The sequence below is a fragment of the Grammomys surdaster genome, unplaced genomic scaffold (genome assembly GCF_004785775.1).
Source record: "Grammomys surdaster isolate TR1022 unplaced genomic scaffold, NIH_TR_1.0 130, whole genome shotgun sequence".
NCBI classification, from domain to species: Eukaryota; Metazoa; Chordata; class Mammalia; order Rodentia; family Muridae; genus Grammomys; species Grammomys surdaster.
In genome coordinates, this window is record NW_021604588.1 from 15,516,802 (window position 1) to 15,522,435 (window position 5,634).

Below are 5,634 nucleotides of genomic sequence, written 5' to 3' on the forward strand. Positions count from 1 at the left end.
TGCGCTGTGGCTCTAATTTTACCAGGAACTGACAGGTGCGGGTGCAGGTCAGGTCCAGAGGTAGGATAGACAGAAGGAGGTCTAGGTACAACATCCTGGACTCAGGAAAGAGCAGTATAAGCACAGCATACAGGCAAGTGCTGTATCACTGCTGTGTGAGGCTTTCCCTTGGCAGCCATGACAAGACACAAATGTTTATTTACCCCAGACAGAGACCCAACCTCAGATAGGAACCAACGGGACAATTGTATCAAAGTCCATCTTGGTGAACCAATGAGTTTATTGAGGTCACTTACAGTAGCCTGGATGACCCGCAGGCAGCTTCGTCGCTTGAAAGCTCTCCCAAACATGGACGCTGAGTTTTGAAGCTGCAGTTCTGGACTCTACATGCTCGGCAGGCACCTTGCTGGGTTGAGAAGTCTCCCTCAGGCACCTCCATCTTTGTGTTGTCTCTAAATCCTTGTGGAGGAGACCTCTGTGAATCCTGAAGTTTCAGCTTTCCCAGAAACGTGAAGATCTTTACTTTCTGAGTCTCGTGAGCCTCCCTCTAGGAAGAAATGTTTCCCTAAACAGCAGTTACCAGGATATCCTTAGGGCAAGTCTTTAAAGGTGCCTTGTCTATTGGGAGAGCTGGTTGCCCTCTCTGATCATGATTGTGCTATGATAATATTGGCTGTAAATGAGGCTGGGGATGGTGGTACACACTTTTAATCTCAGCAATGAGACAGGGGCAGGGGCAGGGGCAGGGGCAGGGGCAGGGGCAGGGGCAGGGAGATCTTTGTGAGTTTCATGCCGGCAGTTGCAGGGTAGCCAGGGCTACATACTAAGACTCTATCTCAAAAAAAAAAAAAAGTAAATACAGAATAGCTTTCCTTTCCAGTGATTGTGCACTCTGAACCACCAATAGGTTAATATAGTTTCTATGGCACTTGTCCTCATGTGGCTCAGGGTATAAGAACAAAGAACATCTTGCCAGGTAGTGGTGGCACATGACTTTAATCCCAACATTCAGGAGGCAAAGACACAGGCAGATCTCTGAGTTTGAGGCCAGCTTGGTCTACAGAGTAACTTACAGGACAGCCAGGGCTGCCCAGAGAGAAATCCTGTCTCAAAAAACTAAACCAACCCAATGAAAAAGAACGAAGTATATCTATTAAAAATACCAAAACAAAAACCATGACCTGAATAAAGGAGGCTTGATATGCTGGTTCCAGTAAGCTGATGCAATCTAGGTATAAAGTGCACTTGAAAACTAGATGTGGGAGAAGCTGGGCTTCCTGTGACTGGTCACTGTCAGTACTTTGGGGGATGTTCAAGGAGTTTGTGATGGTTAATCTTGACTGTCAACTTGATGAGAGTTAGAATTGCCACAGAAATACACTTCTGGATATGAGGATATCTCCAGAATTTAACAGACCCACCCTGAACATGGATAGCACTATTTTACAGGTTGGGGTCCTGGACTGAATAAACAGAAAGCAAGCCAGAACATATCTTTCTGTGATTTCAGACCACTGACCAGATGTGAGCAGCGACCTTACACTCTTACCAACACACATTCCCCAGCAAAATGGACCGTGCCATCAAACTGTGAGCCCAAAAGAAGTTCTTTCCTCCTTAAGTTGCCTTTGTTGTTTTTCTTTTTTCTTAACATTTTATTTATCTCTGTGTTGTATATGTGTGGGTATGTTTACCACGTGCATGCAATGCTTCTGGAGGCCTGAAGAGGGCGCATGTTCCATCTTCTGGAATTGAACTTAGAGGTGGTTATGAGCCACCCAGTGTGGGTGCTGGGATCCAGATTCTTCTGCTCTGGAAGAGCAGCAAGTGACCTTAACTTCTGAGCCATCCTTCCAGCCACACCCCTCCAGCCATGCCCCTCCAGCCCCACTTCTCAAGTATTTTGTCATAGTTAGAAAAACAATTTCTGCAAAACCCAATGGAGAAAGATCGAATAATACAGTTGGACACCCTCCCCCCAAGACTAACCTTAACCTATCAGAGTCTCAACAAAAGCAGATAGCTATCAAGTTACTGAAGTCTGACAAAATGAATTCCTATAGGCTGTAGAATCTTCTGTCCTGCCTTGTATTACCACTGCCTGCTGCTGCAGCAGGTTAACTGTGATAGAGCAGGTTGGTTTTATTTAACACAATCTACCCAAAGAGTTATTTCAACCTGTAATAAATGTAAAACTATTAATGAACTATTTTACACCCTTTTCTTCATATGAAGTCTCTGAATTCCAAAATTTACTTTAACTTTGTAACATATCTCAGTTCTGATTAGGCATATTTAAATATGGCCATAGCACTAGAAAATGATGACTAAAATTTAACTCTAGGGGCTGGTGAGATGGCTTCTACCACTGGGCCCTGCATCCTACTTTTCAGTATGATAAGACGAGAAGTCCATTAAGGAATCATTCCACTGATTAGTTGAAAGCCTTAATGGTCTGTCTCTGGAAATACCATCAGATACTCCCTGACTAGGCATTTTAATGTAATCAGATTGAGAATTAACCTTAGCCTTTAGAATCTTTTAACAATCTCCTTTAGAAAAAGACAATACCTCCTCCCAAACCTCTGACATTTTAGTGAGACTGCAGTGGTCCACACTACTCTCTGAGCTTCGCTATGCCGCCCAAAGATGACAAGAAGAAGAAAGATGCCAGAAATTCAGCCAAAAAAGACAAAGACCCAGTAAATAAATCTGGTGGCAAGGGCAAAAAGAAGAAGTGGTCCAAAGACAAAGTTCAGGACAAGCTGATCAATCTCATCCTGTTTGACAAACTCTGTAAGGAAGTTCCCAACTACAAGCTTAGTACTCCAGCTGTGGTCTCTGAGGGACTGAAGATTCCAGGTTCCCTGGCCAGGGCAGACCATCAGGAGCTACTTAGTAAAGGAATTATCAAGCTGGTTTCAAAGCACAGAGCCCAAGGAATTTACACCAGAAACACAAAGGGTGGAGACGCCCCAGATGCTGGTAAAGATGCATGAACAGGTTCAATCAGCTGTACATTTGGGAAAATAAAACTTTCTTGAATCAAAAAAGAAAAAAAAAGAAAAGGAAAAGACAATACAAAACTTCCTATAATCTATAAATGTTCACAAAAGAAATAAACTTTATCAGATTGTAAATAATTAGAAAAATGGAATTTTAAAAGAAAAAAAGCCATGAATAATAAGACATCTTTGGGATGATCTACATTTTAGAATTAGCTGAAATAAAATTTAAATTCCTTCATAAACTGGAAGTAGTGGCCCACACCCTTGATCTCAACACTTGAGAGACAGATGCAGGTGGATCTCTGTGAGTCTAAGGATAGCCTGATCTTTACAGTGACTTCCAGGACAGCCAGAGCTCCAGAGCAAGACTCTGTCTCAAAAAAGAAGTTAAATTACTCCAACGAATTAGAGGGAAGCAGTTATAATGAACAAATAGGTTATACTGATATGGAAGTGAAAACTTTTTTTGAAAAAAATTCTAAGAAATAGGAAATGTATTATTTGGGGACTGGAGAGATGGCTCAGTGGTTAAGAGCACAGAATGTTCTTCCAAATGATCAGGGTTCAAATCCCAACAACCCTGTGGCAGCTCACAACTGTCTGTAACCCTCTTACAGACATACATGCTGATATAACACCAATACACATAAAACATAAATAATTTTTAAAAAAGAAACAGTATTTTAAGTGAAAAATAAGGAAATAGGCTATCAGAAGATTTTACACTGCCAACCAACAAAGAGTTAATTTGAAGGTAGGTTAACAGGAATTATCATGTCTAATATCAGAAAGAAAAAAAAACAAGCAGGAATTCTATTACAGGGGCTGGAGAGATGGCTTAGAGGTTAAGAGCATTGACTGCTCTTCCAGAGGCCCTGAGTTCAATTCCCAGCAACCACATGATGGCTCACAACCATCTGTAAAGGCATCTGATGCCCTCTTCTGGTGTGTCTGAAGACAGCGACAGTGTACTCATATACAATAAATAAATAAATAATCAAAAAAAGAAAAAAAAAGAAATTCTATTACAATCTCTTAATACTAAGTGGTATTACAAATATATAATTAAGAGTCTCCAAAGTGTTTGAAAGCCAGAAATAATTGAATGGACATTTATTGGATGCAAAAAAAAATGTTTAAAAAATTCTCCAAGCAAACAAATGATGTGTCTAGGAGACTCAGTGTATATAAAGTCTAATAAAAAAATCACACATAGATCAGTAAACCACTGCCGATCAATAATCAACTGAGGAGAAAAATGAACGCAACCAGAGACAAGCAAAACACCGCCGATCAGCAAGACAGTTAAAGTTTAATCTTATCAGAAATGAGACTAAAAGTCCAAGGGAATGTTTAAAGAGCTGAAAGAGAAAAAAAACCTGGCAGCCCAATATAAATTTTCAAAACTGAAATGAAAACGGAGAAAACAGCAACAGAACCTTGCTGCCAGCAATGCTAAAGCGAACTCTAGAGTGATAGTTGACATCTTTGGGTAGAAACAGATCAACACTTACTTTATACTATGTAATACATTAATGGTGCAAAAAAATCATTTATTTCTCTCTAGTCTATGGACTTAGCTGAATGGTCTTCTATGAGTTACTGGTTGGGGGTCACTCACATGACTGTCTTCAGCCATGAGTTGGATTAAAATAGCTTCATTCCATTGTCTGGTGGCTGTGTTGTGGTGGCTAAACTGATCTAGAATAAGCCTTTCTCTCAGTTAAATTATCTAGTTTGTATTCCAAACTTGTTGACAGGTGTTCTCCTTCACAATAAAAGCCAAACATGTAAGGCATCTTAGCCCAGGGCTAGCATGGGTAGAGTGACAGTTTTGTCATATTTTCTTAGTTAACACCGACAAACTTAGTGCCTACAGATAACCTCCACTTACCATGCACAGTTTGAGCTGGGAATTGTACAGGGCTAAGCTTGCCTTTGATACACCTCTGGTCAACTGGAACCACTCACGTAGTTGCATTCAGCCAATGACTGTTCTAAGATTTGCAGTGATCACTCTTTCACCTTTTTCATGTGTCTGGAACCAAGGCCCTGGGCTTCCCATATGGTGCTAATATGACAGGAGCTCTTTGTACATCTGGCCTCTCTCTCTCAAGAATGCTAACCTGGGTTTCTTTCCATGGTGGCTCAGGGTATCAAACAAGGTGGGAGGGAAGTGAAGTCTTGCCTTCCAGAGCAGTCTTTTCCCAAGTCCCAGCCTAGGGTACAATTCTAGCCCATGTATTTCAGGAATGTTATGGTTGGATGAAGGTCTTCTCTAAACTGCCATGCAAGTTGGCTCTGACTTTATGCTTTTATTTTTTGCCACATTTTTTTTTTTTTTGTGACGGAGTGAAAGTTACTTGTGATGTTTTCAATTGCTTGGTTGTGTGAAGCTCATTTTTTTTTTATACAGTAAAGGTTCATAGGAATAATATTTTCCAAGACACTTTCAAAGCTTCCAGAAGATGTAGTTCATCATCATGATTAAATTGCTCCTTTAGTGAAAAGCAGTTGTATTTTCTCTCCCTTGTAATACACATTCTTATTTTTTTTAAAAAAAATGTTTATTGGATATTTTATTTACATTTCAGATGTTATCTTCTTACCCCATTTGGGGGGGGGG

At 40.5% G+C, this 5,634-nt stretch overlaps 1 long non-coding RNA gene and 1 pseudogene across 1 annotated transcript; both read left to right on the plus strand.

Moving 5' to 3' along the window:
• Nucleotides 1-314: 314 nt before the first annotated feature.
• On the plus strand, nt 315-1,621 carry LOC114612864. The gene is made up of 2 exons (XR_003710094.1): nt 315-609; nt 1,511-1,621. It is a non-coding gene; the product is annotated as an uncharacterized LOC114612864 (long non-coding RNA).
• A 1,015-nt stretch (nt 1,622-2,636) lies between these two features.
• Nucleotides 2,637-2,999, plus strand: LOC114612806 (annotated as a pseudogene).
• The last annotated feature ends 2,635 nt before the right edge of the window (nt 3,000-5,634 follow it).